General features: G+C 40.6%; 1 long non-coding RNA gene across 1 annotated transcript in view; it reads right to left on the reverse strand.

Annotated features, from left to right (window-relative positions):
* The window catches only part of LOC134807640 (uncharacterized), a 154,558-nt gene that overhangs the window by 106,293 nt on the left and 30,934 nt on the right, over nucleotides 1-17,331 (reverse strand). The gene's annotated exons all lie outside the window — the stretch shown is intronic.

Consider the following 17,331-nt stretch of genomic DNA (forward strand, 5'->3'; position numbering starts at 1 on the left):
TTGGAAGGGTAGTGAGGTGAGGGTAGGAAACGGGGATGCTTAATGGGTACAAAAATATAGTTAGATACAATGAATAAGATCTAATATTTGATAGCATCACAGGGTGACTACAGTCAGCAATAATTTGTTGTACACTTTAGAACACCAAAAGGAGTACAGTTGGAATGTTCATAACAAAAAGACGTAATGAATGCTTGAGGTAATAGGAACCTCATTTGCTTGGTGTGATTATTACGCAGTATATGACTATATTAAAATTTCTCATGTACTCCATTAATATATACACCTACTATATACCCATAAAAATTGAAAATTAATTTTTTAAAATGAAGTGATTCATACCTGATACAAACTAAATTCTATTCTGCTCAAAAGTATTCATTGCTGCGTGACAATTTCTCCACAGATAGCAATGTCAAAATTCCCCACCTCCCTTCACTATGCTTCCATGCCCTCCAAGCAGTCTTTCAAGGGCTAATTCAACTTTCCAGGTACCTCAGTACTGGAAAGGTGGTGTGGTAAATAGAGAACAGAATGATCCTTGCCACAGGGAAGTGGTAAATTGACATTTCAAAATCAATCTTGTGTGAATTATTATTAGCCTGTCACTGGAAATCTCTCCTCTCCAGGAGTATTGATAAGGTCATGTTCTGGACCTCCAAGACTGTGGACTTAAGACTTCAGATCATGGTGAATTTATGGAAATTTGCTCTCCTGAAGATTCGTTGTCAGCCTTGCCTGGAGACATTGCTTCTGCTTCATCATGTGCTATGCCTTTTCATTGCAACAGACTTTAATAGGCCACACTTTAGCCACAGTGGAATCTCTAAGCACTCCAATCCACAATGAAATAACACCTTTCCGTGGAAGACATGCTTCAGGAAGCAGGACTGGATGCTCCGTAAAATTAGAATCTGTGTCTGTCTTATATACCTAGCACAGTGCCAGGCGTGTAGTAGTGATCAGTATTTGTCATACAGTTTTATGCACTCCCAACAATCTTAACAAAGACTTCCAGGAAGAATGAGCTTATCCTCCTTTCACAAATAATAAAGCAAAATTTAATTAAACAATCTATACATCCTAATGTGCTGCATACAAATTCTTTATGCTGAAAACCCATTTAAACTCTCATTCTGCTAAAAAAAAAAATACATAAATAAAGACCTTCCTTTGCACATGTCCCATTTCCAACACTTTCAAATAATTTTAATCTACCACTAGTAGTGGAGAAGGTCACAACATTTCTCATTCCACAAAGGCAATGTAAAAGAAAGGAAAGCTAGATAGTACATTCAGAATGAGGGATATTCTGATGTCTATTTTGAGGAGAAGGTCAACTCAAGGTTAAAAGACAATGTAAAGAATTGCCAAAAATGAGAGACTATACTTCTTGCACTTTAGGGATTATGGCAAAAGTCTGACCTGCTTGAGATGCCCTTAGAAGTCTGGGACCTCTGGTTCAGATGATCAAGTGCAGTGTTCAGTTAAAAGATGCCATTTTTGCAACACAAACCACAAAGCAGCTACCCACATTCATTATCGAGTCCCAGACGCCATCTGGGAAAACCAGCGAGTGCAACCACCAGTAGTATTGGGCAGATTTTCTATTTCAAGAATTTCTGCTCATATCTTTATTCTTTCTTTAGACGTTAAAAAATATATATTTTAAAGTTTTTTTCTTAGAGTTTTTTTGGCACTTCTTTAGTTAAGTTCCAAAGTTTCCATTTGGATTTCTCATTAATCAGAAAATTGTATAGAACTATGTGCATGGGGGCTTGTGTTTATATTTAGATGCCTGTTTGGGTTTTCTTTGTTTTTTGACATCTTTTAGTTGTTAAGTTCTAATTTTATTGCATAATGGTTAGTAAATTGGCCTATAAAATTAACTTTTTGAAATTTGTTAATGTTTTAGTTGTGGTCTTGTTGATGGACAAATTTTATGACTGCTGCATGTGTTTCAAAGTGATGTGGAATCTCTATTTATTGAATACCAAGTTTTCTATACATTAGGTGAAATCTATTGATATATTATTAAAATTAATACCCTTTTCTATTTTCTATCTGTTTAATTTTCGTTTCTGAGAGCCTTGTTCAAGTTCTCAAAAATAATTTTGTTTCTTTCGTTTTTTGAGATAATTCTCTCAATTTTGATTCAACTATTTTTAACTATTTTTTACACGTATAACAGTCTATTCTTGGTTGCATTTATCAATAGGATGTATACATCATCATTTCTTTCGATTATTTTTTCCTTATATCTTAATTTTATACTTTATTTTTAAATTTACATAATGATACATACTTATGGGGTCCATGGTGATGTTTCAATACATGTAAGTATAGTGATCAGAGCAGGGTAATTAACATATCCATCAGCTCAAACATTTATCCTTTCTTTGTGTTGGGGATATTCAATATATTTGAATATCTCTTTGATTCTAATATAAATATTATTGTTCAATTCATCCAACAGTGGTATAGCACACTAGAATTTATCTCTCCTATCAAGTTGGATTTTGTATCCTTTAACAAATCTCTCCATATTCTTCCCCTTCCCCTACCCTTCCTAGCCTCTAGGATCTTCTATTTTACTTCTTACTTCTATGAGGTTAATTTCTTTGGCTTCCACATATGAGTGAGAATATGTGGTATTTAACTTTCTGTTCCTAGCTTATTTCACTTACTATCGTGTCCTCACTTTCAAAAGTATTGCCATGAATGACAGGATTTCATTCTCTTTTGTGTCTGAATAGTATTCCGTTGTATATACAGCACATTTCCTTTATCCAGTCATCTGATGTTGGACACCGAGGTTGATTCCTTATCTTGGCTATTGTGAATAGTGCTGCAAGAAACATGGAGCACAGATGTCTCTTCAATATACTAATTTCCTTTCCTTTGGATAATGCGTGGCAGTGGGATTGCTGGATCATACAGTTGTTCTATTGTAGTTTTTTGTGGAAACTTCATACTGCTATCCATAGTGGCTATACTAGTTAACATTCCCACCAAGAGTGTATAGGAGTTCCCTTTCCTCTGTATCCTCACCAGCATTTGCTAATTTTTGTCTTTTTGATAATAGCCACCCTACCTGGGGTGAAATGATACCTCTTATTTTATACGATATTAATACAGTTATGTCTGCTTTATGTTTGCTAACCATTTATAACCAAGTATTTTCACTCTTTTATTTTAGTGAAAAGATTGTTCTGTCACTTGAAAATAGCAAATGATTCGATTTTAAAAATACAATCTGAGACTCTGTTTTCTATAGGTGAGTTTAACCCATTTATATTGATGGTGCTTACCAAGTTTGGGTTTGTTCCTGCATCACAGTTTGTGTTTTCAATTTACCATGATTTCTGATTGCTTCTCTCTCCCTCCAACTTGTGCCTTCTCTTGTCTTTATTGAATTTTCTTTCTAAAAACTAGATTATTAGTTATGAAGTCTCTGTGACTAAAACACGAAAAGCAATGGCAACAAAAGCCAAAATTGACAAATGAGATCTAATTAAACTAAAGAGCTTCTGCACAGCGAAAGAAACTATCATCAGAGTGAACAGGCAACCTACAGAATGGGAGAAAATTTTTGCAAACTATCCATCTGACAAAGGGCTAATATCCACAATCTGCAAGGAACTTAATGAAATTTACAAGAAAAAAACAAACAGGCCGGGTGCGTTGGCTCACGCCTGTAATCCCAACACTTTGGGAGGCAGAGGCGGGTGGATCACTAGGTCAGGAGATCGAAACCATCCTGGCTAACATGGTGAAACCCCATCTCTACTAACAAACAATACAAAAAATTAACTGGGCGTGGTGGCGAGTGCCTTTAGTACCAGCTACTCGGGAGGCTGAGGCAGGAGAATGGCGTGAACCCAGGAGGCGGAGCTTGCAGTGAGCTGAGATCCCGCCACTGCGCTCCAGCCTGGGAGACAGAGTGAGACTCTGTCTCACAAAACAACAACAGCAACAACAAAACCAACCCCATCAAAAAGTGGTCGAAGGATGTGAACGGACACTTCTCAAAAGAAGACATTGGCCAGGCTCAGTGGCTCACGCCTGTAATCCCAGCACTTTGGAAGGCAGAGGTAGGTGGATCACGAGTTCAGGAGTTCAAGACAAGCCTGGTCAGGATGGTGAAACCTTGTCTCTACTAAAAAAATATAGAAAATTAGCCGGCCATGGTGGTGGGCGCCTGTAATCCCAGCTACTCAAGAGACTGAGGCAGAGAATCGCTTGAAACCAGGAGGCGGAGATTGCTGTGAGCCGAGATCCCGCCACTGCCTGGGCAACAGAGCAACACTGCATCTCAAAAAAAAAAAGACACTTATGCGGCCAAGAAACATATGAAAAAAAGCCATCATCACTGGTCATTAGAGAAATGCAAATCAAAACGACAATGAGATACCATCTCCCACCAGTTAGAATAGCGAGCATTAAAAAGTCAGGAAATGACAGGTGCTGGAGAGGATATGGAGAAATAGGAATGCTTTTACACTGTTGGTGGGAGTGTAAATTAGTTCAACCATTGTGGAAGACAGTGTGACGATTCCTCAAGGATCTGGTACCAGAAATACCATTTGACCCAATAACCCCATTACTGGGTATATACCCAAAGGATTATAAATCATTCTACTATAAAGATACATGCACATGTATGTTTACTGCAGCACTGTTCGCAATAGCAAAGTCTTGGAACCAACTCAAATGCCCATCAATGATAGACTGGATAAAGAAAATGTGGCACATATACACCATGGAATACTATGCAGCAATAGAAAAGGATGAGTTCATGTCCTTTGCAGAGACACGGATGAAGCTGGAAACCATCATTCTCAGCAAACTAACACAGGAATAGAAAACCAAACACCACATGTTCTCACTCATAAGTGGGAGCTGAACAGTGAGAACACACAGATACAGGGAAGGGAACATCACACACTGGGGCCTGTCGGGGGTTGGGGGTAGGACAGGGATAGCATTAGGAGAAATACCTAATGTAGATGATGGGTTGATGGGTGCAGCAAATAACCATGGCACATGCATATCTACGTAACATACCTGCACGTTCTGCACGTTTCCCAGAACTTAAAGTATAATTTTAAAAAATAGATTCTATTTGAAAGGTTTTCATCTGTGTCTTCTAGTAGTTATCATTACATTTTAACAGCCTTATAATTTATCAATAAATGCCATAAATTTGACCCATTTAAAGTGTACAATTCAATAGTTTTTAGTATATTTATAGTTATATTACCATCCCCATAATCTAACTTTAAAACATTTTTATTACCATAAAAAAGAAACATACTAAATAAGAGTTATTCTCCATTACTCTCCCCACCTTTCTCCTGCTCCAGTTCTAGGCAAACACTAACCTACCTTCTTTCTCTACAGATTCACCTATCCTGGACATTTTATATTAATGGAATCATATAATATGTGGTCATTTGTGACTGGCTTCTTTCACTTAGCATGCTGATTTTGATATTCATCCATGTTGTTGCACATACCAGTGCTATCTCATTCCTTTTTATTATTGAAATATATTCCATTGTATACATATACTACATTTTACCTATTTATCAACTGATAGACATTGGATTGTTTCACTTTTTGGTTATTATGAATAATGCTGCTATGAACATTCATGTAAAAGTCTTTGTGTAGACATATATTTATACTTGTTTTGGGTACAAACCTGGGAGTAGAATTTCTGGGTCATGCAGTAACCCTATGTTTAACCTTTTGAGGAAATGCCAAACTTTTCAAAGCAGCCCTATCATTTCACATTACCACCAGCAATGTATGAAGGTTCCAATTCTGCCACATTCTTACCAACACTTGTTGTTGTCTGTCTTTTTTTTAAGTTATAGGTATTGTGAGGCATGTGAAGTGGTATCTCATTATGGTTGAGATTTTATTTTCCCTAATGACGTGTGATGCTGAATATCTTTCCATGTGCTTATTGGCAATTAATATATATTCTTTGGAGAAGATAGATTATATGCTTATTGGCTTTTGGAATCCTTTGCCCATTTTTAATTGTGTTGTCTTAATTAGTTGTAAGAAATTTTATATATTCTGATACAAATACCTTATTAGATACATGATTTGCAAATATTTTCTTCAAGTCTGTGGGTTGTCTTTACTTTTTTGATGGAATATTTTGAAGCAGTTTTTTTTCTTCAGCTTTTAAGTTCTGGGGTGCACGTGTAGGATATGCAGGTGATACAGGAGTGCTGAGAATGGAAGAGCATGGTCCCTTTAAATGATACAGAAGCGGGGAAGGGAAGTGCTGCTTACAGAAGGGAGTGGTCCCTGGCTGGGGCTCCACCCCCATGGACCTGGGTGAGGACAGGCATTTTTGTTTTCCTGTCCAAATGTTGCATTTCCCAAGACCACCCTGGCCTGCCACACCCCCATCCTGTGCCTATAGAAACCCCCAAGACCCTAGCAGGCACACACAGGCAGCTGGACATCGAGAGGAGCACATCAGCAGATTAACCCACGGGTGACTAGACGTTGAGAGGAACACACCACTGACAGGCACCGGCACGCCAGCCCAGGCCGCCAAGCAGACCGACTCAGGGGGAAAACCATTTCCCTTCTGGCTCCCCCATCTGCTGAGAGCTACTTCCACTCAATAAAACCTTGCACTCATTCTCCAAGCCCACTTGTGAGCCTATTCTTCTGGTAAAGCAAGGCAGGAACCCAGGATACAGAAAGCCCTCTGTCCTTGCAACAAGGTAGAGGGTCTAACTGAGCTGAGTAACACAAGCCACCTATGGAGGGCTAAACTAAAAAAGCACCCTGTAATGCATGCCTACTGGGGCTTCAGCTGTCAACATTCACCCCTAGACACTGCTGTGGGGTCAGAGCCCCACAGCCTGCCTGTCTGTATGCTCCACTAGAGGTTTGAGCAATGGGGCACTGAAGAAGCGAACCACACCCCCATTGCACACCCTGTGAGGGGGACAAGGAAACCTTTCCTATTTCACAGGTTTGTTACAGAGATAAGCATGTGCCAAGGTGGTTTGCTGCACAGATCATCCCATCACCAAGGTATTAACACCAGCACCCATTAGCTATTCTTCCTGATGCTCTCCCATCACTCCCACCCCCACAGGCCCCAGTGTGTGTTGTTCCCCTGCTTCAAGTGTCCATGTGTTCTTATAATTCACCTCCCACTTATGAGTGAGAACATGTGGTGTTTGGTTGTCTGTTCCTGCCTTTGTCTGCTGAGGATAATGGCTTCCAACTCCATCCATGTATCTGCAAAGGACATGATCTCATTCCTTTTTATGGCTTCATAGTAGTCCATGGTGTATATGTACCACATTTTCTTTATCCAGTCTGTCATTGATGGACATTTAGGTTGATTCTATGTCTTTGCTACTGTGAATAGTGCTGCAGTGAACATATGCATGCATGTGTTTTTATAATAGAATGATGTATATTCCTTTGGGTATATACCCAGTAATGGAATTCTAGGTCAAATGGTACTTCTGCCACTAGGTCTTTGAGAAATTGCCACACTGTCTTCCACAATAGTTAAACTAATTTACATGCCCACCAACAGTGTAAAAGTGTTCTGAAGCACAAATTTTAAAATCTAATGAAGTTCCCGCCTTATCAATTGTCTTGTTTATTGATTGTGCTTTTGATATTATAGCTAAGAAATTATTGCCTAAACTAAGGTCATGGAGATTTATTCCTGCTTTCTTCCAGGAGTTTTATAGTTTTAGTTCTTACATTTAGGTCTTTGATCCACTTTGAGTTCATTTTTGTATATTGTTTAATGTAGGGCATCTACAATTTTTTTGCATATGGATATCCAGTTTTCTAAGAACCTTTTAATAAAAAGGCTATTCTTTTGCTATTGAATTGTCCTCTACTCTTCCATTGAAAATCAACTGGCCATAAATGTTAGGGTTTGGCCTCTCAACTTTATTCCACTGATTTATGCCCATCCTTGTGCCAATATCACACTGTCTTGATTACCGTAACTTTTTAGTAAGTAAGTTTTGAGACCACAAAGTGCGAGTCCTCTAACTTTGCTCATTTCCAAGATTGTTCTCACTATTCTGAATTCCTTATATTTCCATATGAACTTTAGGATCAACTTCCTGATTTCTTAGTTCACTAATATTTGGAAGGGGATGGTTTTGAATCTGTAGATCAGTTTGGAAAGTATTGCCATCCTAATGATATTAATATTTCCAATTCATAAAAATTGGGTATCTATTTATGTAGATTTTCTTTAATTTCTTTCAATAATGTTTTTTAGCTTTCCACTGTGTCTTACATTTCCATTATTAAATTTATTCCCAAGTACTGTATTATTTATGCTATTGTAAATGAAATAATTTTCTTATTTTTATTTTCAGCTTAGTTTACTAGTTATAGAAATTTAATGTTTCTGTGTTGATCTTATATCCTGCCACTTTGTCAAAATTCTAATCAGTTCTAATAGTTTTGTTTAGTGGATTCCTCAGGATTTTTTTATATGCAAGATCTTACCATTGATAATAGACATAGTCTGACTTCTTTCTTTCCAATCATATGCCATTTTTTCTTTTGCTTGCCTAGTTGTCCTGGCTAGAACCTCCTGTACAATACTGAACACAAGTGGCAAGAGCAGACGTTTCTGTCTTGTTCCTGATCTTAGGTACAAACAATTGAGTCTCTCACTATTAAGTAGGATGTTAGCTGTTGGCTTTTCATAGATACTCTTGATCTGATTGAGAACATCCCTTTCTATTTTTTGGTGCTTTTTATCATGAAAGGGTGTTAGATTTTGTCAAATGGTTTTTTGCATGTATTGATTTGTCATGTAATTTTTTTCATTGTTTTATTAATGTGGTCCATTAAGTTGATATTTGGATATAAACCCACCTTGCATTGTTAGGATAAACACCACTTGGTCAGGGTTTATAATTCTTTATATGTCTTGCTGGATTCAGTTTGCTATCCTTTGGGGGATTTTTTGAAAATTTTTGCATTCATATTTGTGAGGAACATTGATCTATAGTTTTGTGATGCCTCTGTCTAGTTTTGTATTATGCATTCAATTTTTAACATCTATTTAAACATATTTTAACATGTTTTTCTAAGTAAGAACTACTATATGAATATCTATATTCTGCTTTTCTGCAAACAAAACAAACATCCATATATTTTTACATTCTGCTCTCCCTCTCAATTCTTTAATTCATATACCAACCTATAGTCTACACTGAAACAATAATCTCGGTTTTTTTTTTGGTTTTTTTTTTTGAGACAGTCTCATACCTTCACCCGGACTGGAGTGCAGTGGTGCAATCTCAGCTCAGTGCAAACTCCACCTCCTGGGTTCAAGCAATTCTCCTGGCTCAGCCTCCTGAGTAGCTGGGATTACAGGCATGTGGCACTACACCTGGCTAGTTTTTGTATTTTTAGTAGAGACGGGGTTTCACCATGTTGGCCAGGCTGGTCTCGAACTCCTGACCTCAAGTGATCCGCCCGCCTCAGCCTCCCAAAGTGCTGGGATTACAGGCGTTAGCCACCGTGCTTGGCCTGAAACAATAATTTCTTATTTCTTGTACTTATCATTGCTTCATGAATCTCACCTTCTACTTCCTGAATTTTTCTCCTTCCTGTAGAATATCCTCTAGTTATTTTTTTCTTTCAGAGAATGTGGGTTATACATTTTCTGAGGTCATGTATCTCTAGAAATATCTTTTTGTCTTTAATCACTAGTGAAATTTTGGCTGGTCATAGAACTCTTGGCTTGAAGTAATTTACATCTAGAATTTTTCATTTTTCATATAGCTGAAGCAATGGCTGATGATCATCTGACTCCTCTTCCTTTGTAGGTGAATTTTTTGTCTAGATGATTTTCTGACTTTCCCCATTGAGATCCTGAAATTTCTATGTGAAGATTTTTTTTTTTTTAATTCTTGGTGAGTATTTTCAATCTATGAAATGTCTTTCCTTAGTTCTGGGAACTTTTATTATTTATTTAAGGATTCATTTCTTCTGGAACACCTAGTAGACGGATGTTAAAATGTGGAATTTGTTTTCTGTAATTCTTAACCTTTCTTTAGCTATCTTAATCTTTTCATTTCTGCCACATTCTATGAGAATTCCTGGCCTCAATCTTCTAGCCCACCAGTTCCCTTGTCACTTGTGTCCATTCTACCACACAAGTGGTCTGTTGGATGTTTTTCTTTACATTCATCAACTGAATTTGTAATGAATGAGCTCTAGTTGATATTTTATCGCTACAAATCCTTTTAGCTTTAACTGTGTGATTTTAACTTCATTTATCCTAGAGACATGTACTGCTTCCTCGCACCCTTCTGATTCACCGGGTAGAGGTTGTGAATTTGAGTCTGCTATTTCTTTTTCATAGTGTTGGCTTTCTTCAAATTAGTTGGTGAGGGTGGGTTGTGTATCCACCTTTGCAGCTGAGTTTCTCTGTTTGGCTCTGCTCTGTTTGTTCCTGCAGCCTGTTTGAGAGGAGCGGTGTGCACGCTTCCTAGATTGTACTCACCCTTTTCACTGAGGTCTGAGAAGTGGTAGGACCTGCATTTGAATAGCTTTGTGTGGTGATTTGTGTGCCAGCTGTGGATGCTCTCCTTTCTCCTGGGTGTTACCAGCCACCTGTGGTCTTGCCTTATCTCCCTAATCCAAATTCCTGAAAAATCACTGCGCCTGGAGACAAGCACCCCTGTAGTAGCCAGCTGCCCTAGGGGGAAGAATGGGGTCAGAATGGTGCAACCCCATTGCATCAGCTCAGTCACCTCTGGATCTCCTCGTCTTCTCTGTATCTGCTCTTTCTGGGCAAGTAAACTTTTTCAATAGAACTTCCTCGGTGCCTTTTGGGTTATAGTTTCCCTTTCACACCAATCTCACCTGCTTTCTGCTTTTAAAGAATTCTTTGTTGCTTTTGAACCCATCTGGGGCCTCACTTCTTGGTTTAGGAACTCAATTTGGAATTTTTTTTCTTTTATATTTTTTCTATAATGTTTAGAGATTTGGTATGGTAGAGGAGGCTGTAGCAAAGTTGAGACTGTCATCTTGTAACAAAAGTTAGTGGCCCTTTATTGGAACACACAGTTCTGTGGCCACCATCATCCTCCTTGTTCAGCTGAATCCTCTGATTGAGAGAAAGGGACAGAGCAAGGGAGACGAACTCAGAGAGCTGTTTGAGACTCATTTGAGGAAGGGGCATCGCTTAAGTAGCCCAGGGCTGCCTATTCTATTTACATGCCCTGTAATGACAGGTGCCACCTGCAGCAAAGGAACAAAGAGGGTATTTTTCAGAAGTATGGGACAGAATCAGAAGCTCAGCTATAGACAAACCCCAGCTGGCTCCTTTTACCCCATCAATAAAAGGCCCTGTGCTTGCACTGTGGCTCCATTATCCCCTGCAGCATCAAAGCCAGGACAGGCTTCTCCTATCTCGGATGCTGACTGCAGCTCTTCAGCTGAGCTCTGCTTCCTGGTGCACACGCAGCTGCACACACTCCACATGCTCTTTGAGTGTCTTCTTATTCTTTCTTCAGACTCACCAAGGGCAGCAAGACATTTCTTCCAAATGAGTTGTTTCAAAGCTGCTGAAGTGTTTGAATTTTCAGCTTTGCACATTATTATTCTTTTTCTTTAACATCTATCTTTACTGTTAGACATACCAAAACAATTATTAATAAACATTCATTGAGAAGATGCTATGTGCAAGTCCCCTGGATAAAGAAAAGGTCAGGAAGTCCATGGTATTCCCAGAGAGTCATCCGAGGTATCCCTGAAGGAGGAAAGCCCACAAATGAAGTGGACATCTACAGTTCTGTTTGTCCAAAACCATTTCCCATCTTCTGGTAACAGCAATTCATCTTCCTTTGAGGAACTACTCCTTGACTCTGACTGTGTGGTTTTGGAGAATTCAGCAATCCTAGAGCCTTACCTTAGTCACGTTACCCAGGCCTGCTCAAGCATGTACTCCACAGTGGTGAGCAAGAGTTAGTCCTGGAGGCATTCATGTGTCAAGCAGGCCAACCCGAGCCCTTCCCCGGGATTAATATACCTGAAGCAGTGTTAGGTACTGAATGTCTGTGTCCCCCTACCTCAAATTCTGATGATGAAATCTAACCCTCAATGTAACGGTAATTGCACGAGGGGTCCTCAAGAGACAGTCAGGTCATGAGCGTGCAGCCCTCCAGATGGTAATAGTGCCCTTATAAGAGAGACCAGAGAGCTTGCCTGCTGTTTCTACCACATGAAGATACAAGAAGTTAGCAATCTGCAACTGGGAAGAGGGCCGTCACCAGAACCAGACCATGCTGGCACCCTGATCTCAGTCTTCCCAGACTCCAGAACTGTGAGAAATAAATGTCTGTCATTTAAGGCACCCCTCCGTGGCACTTTGTTACAGCAGCCAGAACTAAGGCAAACAGTGAGAAAACAATTCCTTCCTCCGAGTCCCTTCGGCTGCGATGATGTAAGCCTGAAGTTGCATCTACACGTGCCACCTTCTTCTTCTACCCACTTCACAAGGAAGATGCTCCTCCATCAGAGAGAAAATGAGACCAACATCAGGGAAGAGAAGACAAGGGAGATGGAGCAAGAAAAAGAAAGATCTGATGACACCACATGAGGTCCTGCAGCCACTGATGTCTCTTACCTTGTGACACCTGCTCTCCATTCAATTATGCCTTGTATTCTAAATATTCCACACCTGTGTCTTCTATGCATCTTTGCACACGGTTTATAACACAGAGAAAGTTTTTAATTCCTTCCCTTGTTTTCCTCCTGGGAAATGCCTAATCATCACCAGAGGGCTAGCCCAGATATCCTGAGTTCCTCCACATACAGTTAGAATCTCTGCCCCTGCCCCAACCCAGAGCACTTTGGGCACACTTCTAGGATGGCCTTGTGTATTAGTCCATCCTCACACTGCTAATAAAGACATACTCGAGACTGGATAATTTATAAAGAAAAAGAGGATTAATGGACTCACAGTTCCACGTGGCTGGGGAGGCCTCATAATCATGGCAGAAGGTGAAAGAGGAGCAAAGTCACATCCTACATGGTGGCAGGCAAGAGAGCGTGTGCAGGGGAACTGCCCTTTATAAAACCATCAGATCTCCTGAGACTTATTCACTACCACGAAAACAGTATGGGGAAAATGGCCTCCATGATTCAATGATCTCCACCTGGCCCCACCCTTGACACATGGGGATTATTACAATTCAAGGTGAGATTTGAGTGGGGACGCAGCCGAACCATGTCACTTTGTGATAACTGTTACTCCTACTTTTTTTTACATCATACTGTGCATTCCTTGAGGGCAGGGGCTGCACCCGATTCATCCCCATATCCAAATCTGGAATCCCTATCTGGTGCCTCAGATAGGTCTAAGCACAAGATAGAGTGTCTCCATCCCTATGTGCTACTAGAGCTTTCTCATGAGAGGAATCTGGGGGAAATGTGTGGGAATAGGAAGGAAGATGATTCTTCTAGGAAGAGGGCTTGCTCCTGCCATCAACCACCCCAGTGCTGTCTCTTGAATCTTTCCTTTGCCAGAGGTTCTCTGATTCACATGGTGAGTAAAGACTGGATTCCCTCTTGAGGGACAGCAGGAAGGGGTTTAGGGAGCTCTTGTATGTCATCTGAGGTGCTTGGATTCTATACAGAGTAACTGGGAGCCACTAAAGGATTCTAATCAGGGACATCTAAATTATGCTCAGGTGTTTTAGAAAGACCATTAGACTTCAGTGTGGAGACGGGACTGGTGACAAATTGAGGCTGAAGACTATGAAGATAGTAGGAGAGCTAAAGGGGATGCTTTGGTCCAGGAGAGAGGGAATAAGGACTTGGACAGTGGAGAGAAGGAGACAGTGGCCCTTCTTATCATCCTGCCTCCCTTGTTCCCTTCAGCTGAGCTGCCGAGACCTCCACCCTGGTGGCCTTCTGCCCTGGCTTCTCTCATTCTTCTCTGTCTTGTCTATAAACCCCATAATGGCTCTAAATCAGGAGAGAATGATGCTTTCTCCTTGCCCCATAGAATCCTTGGGAGTTACATCTTTGTCAGCACTTCTGCTTCCAGCTCCCATCGGATCGGTTAATGTTTCTTTTATGAAGTGAGGACACCTGATTTCTGTCAGTGTAGGGCTTAAGGCTGCCTTGTCAGCACTGTCTCCCTGGCTGGGCATATCAAATAGACAGAGGAAGAAGGCAACCAAACCAGTGATCAGATTCCAAGACAATGATGCCAGGCTGCACACTGTTTGGGAGAGTGGAGTTAAATGAAACAAAAGGGTCCCATAATGCTAGGATGACAGAGTTACACACTCAGAAGGGGCTGTCTATTCTGGCAGTGTGGGAAAAGCTAAGGATCATCTGCCGGTCATTTGACCATCTAGTTAAGCCCTTTCCCTTGTCTGGTCTCAATATTTCATCTGTAAGGTGGCAGTGATCTTTGAAGGCCTATTCCAGGCTCCACTAGTCCAGACTAAGGGATGTAAGGGGTCTCTTCCTTGTTACCACCTGTCGTGGTCCCAAGAGTTAAAGCAGTCCTCACTCTACTTGGTACATTTATATACTCATTCATTTATTAAATAATCATTCATGCCTTTATTCATTTATCCATCAAATATCCACTCATTCCCTACTCTTTGCGAAGCCCTATGCTCAATGCTATGAACACAGATATAAATGAGAGGTGTTCTGGCTGTTAAGAGTCTACAATCCAGAGAGAGAGCCAGAAATGTAAATGGATAATCACCACGAAGTCACAAAGTCAGGAGAAAGTGCAGAGGGTACAGAGGGCAGAGCCACTGCTAAAGGATTTTGTTTTATTCCTCCTCAAAGCATCTGGCATTTTTCCTGGAACAGAGGTTAGGTTCTCAATGAATGAAGTAAAATTTTAGCTGGGCCTATGAATGAATAAAAGTTTCCCAGGTAAGCAAGGTGAGGGAAACTATATGCATCCAGACTTGTAAGCATAAAAGGACTTGCCTATCTGGGAAAAAAGTGAGCAATTCTAAATTCCTGGGGTTCAGGACACTGCAAAGTCCTATAGGAGGTAAGGCTGGAGAATCAGATGCAGGGAGGGTTGTTTTAGGTCTGAGAAATTGGGCTTTATCCAGGGAAATGAGGGACCATTGAAGGTGCATCACAGCAACTTTTGAAAGGTTCTCCTAGGTTCAACGTGAGTGGATTGGGGCAGGTCATGCCTTAGACAGGGAGGCCTGTTAGGGATGTGTTTCAAGGTAATGCTACTCTTAGCTCAAGGCCAGCTGGGATGAACAGGGCATCTCCAAATCTGGATTCTTTTCCATCTCAACAGAAAAGATTGGGTCATTGACCCCCGAAGATCCTGATGAAGGAGTGGTGGACTATTTGAGGAGCATGCTTACCTAAGCAGTGCCCCTACAGATGGCAAATATCAGGAAGACAACTGACATCTGGTCAGAGACCCAAGGAAATGAGAAAGCACTAACCATTTGAAATTCCTGGCTCATCTTTCCCCAACATCTCCTAACCTAGGTCTGTTTGATTAACAGATATCACCCTTATTGCTGTATTAAATGTAAAAGTCCAGAGAGCATTTTGGCTAAAAGCAAATCAGAGCAATCAGATACTGCCAGCCTCATGGAGAAGCACAGATTTGTTTAATCTCCTCATTGTTTGGGGTGGGGACCTGAACACCATAGCCCAGGCAAGAATTGGCCAAGGTCCCTCAGCAAGTCTGTACCTGCAGGTAGATCAGAACCAGGGTCACCTGACTGCCAGGACACTGGTTTCCCAGTGTGACCCAAGGCTTCTGGCTGTATCTACCAAAGGAAGAGTTAAAGCAATTGTGCCTTAGTAAGCACAGGTGGTCAGGCTGGAGAAGATGAAGCCAGAATTTCCCCTGAGGCTCAGCCAACCAAAGCTTTTCCATTGTGCTGACTCATTTCCTATAAGTAAGGTCACTTCCCCGTTTAAAAATCTTGCATGTCCACAGGGGAAGCTCAAACTGCTTAGAGTGGCATCCAAGGCCTTTCATCTCTGAGTCCTTTCTTAGGCTCCATACTCATCTCTCAGTCTAGCCTAGATGTAACCTGGGCAGTATACCAGTGGTTCTCAACCTGCCCTTGGAAATTTTTTTAAAAAAAATATGTATTGATACTCAGACAGTCCCTCTGGAGATTTTGAGGGGTGGATCTCTGCCACCTGTGTGTTTTAAATCTCCTCCTGTGATTCTAATGTGCAGCTAGAGAAGAGAACCATTATTCACCCACAGCTAACTAACTATTTCCTATTATACATATTATTATCCATATGTGCCTTGCGCTCTTGAGACTTTGCACATGGCTTCCTTATTCTGCCTTGTCCCACTTTTCCACATACTCCCCCCTGCTAACTTGGATCTCTCTTTTTGCTTTGGGCCTTTGTACATACCACCATCATAGCATTTGGAAACCTTTGCTTATGTATCCTTCAGTCACCCTAAGGAGACTGTGAACTCTGCAAGAAAGATGCTGTTCTACTTATCATTTCTTCATTGTCAACATCACAGGACCTGGCAAAATAGTAAGTTCTTAGGAAATAACAGTGATGTGAATAAGAGTTTCTGAACTCCAGAGTGGCCTCTGTTCAGAAAGCTTCCCACCTTCCTAGAGTAGTGAATCATGGGGCAGAGCTTTTGAGAGATCCCCAGGGTACTGTGTTCTAACAATTGGTCTATCTTCTGTTTCCAAGGAAGGGAAATCATCAGGGAATTTCTACTCACCTGCAACTGAAAATGGGAGGCTAATCTCTCTTTTGTGTAGCTGGGCAACCCCATAATTAAAAAAGGGAGGTGAGAATATTTACAGCCAGAGAGACCTTGGTGGAAACCTGTGGCCCTAGCTGTATGACTTGCGTGACAAGTTAGTGGAAGTGTGTAAGCCTTCATGAAATAATGTATAAAGATGTACATTGCCTACCACATACTGAATTCTTTATAGGTGTAAATTTCCTTTCTTCCCAAAGAACTGGTTTCAGAATCCCCCAATGTTTCTTTCAACTGTCTTCTCCTAAATGCACTCATTCTCTGCTGTCTTTCTCACACTCTCACCTTCCTATTCTCCCTACTTCTCTTTCCCCTGACCCTTTCTTTTTTTATGTCTCCTTCACACTTTCTTACTCCGTATACCAACTGGTTCTTTTTGGATTCATCTTTGGAGAAGGAATGAATTCCTCTGGCACCCTTTCTTTCCATGTGTCATTTTGGAGACAAGATGAACACATCCAGTAGGATTCACAGAAGTTGGGAGGAAAGTCTAATACCAACTTTTGCTACAATACAGTGCCAGA

The sequence above is a fragment of the Pan troglodytes genome, chromosome 11, assembly GCF_028858775.2.
Source record: "Pan troglodytes isolate AG18354 chromosome 11, NHGRI_mPanTro3-v2.0_pri, whole genome shotgun sequence".
In the NCBI taxonomy this organism is placed as follows: domain Eukaryota; kingdom Metazoa; phylum Chordata; class Mammalia; order Primates; family Hominidae; genus Pan; species Pan troglodytes.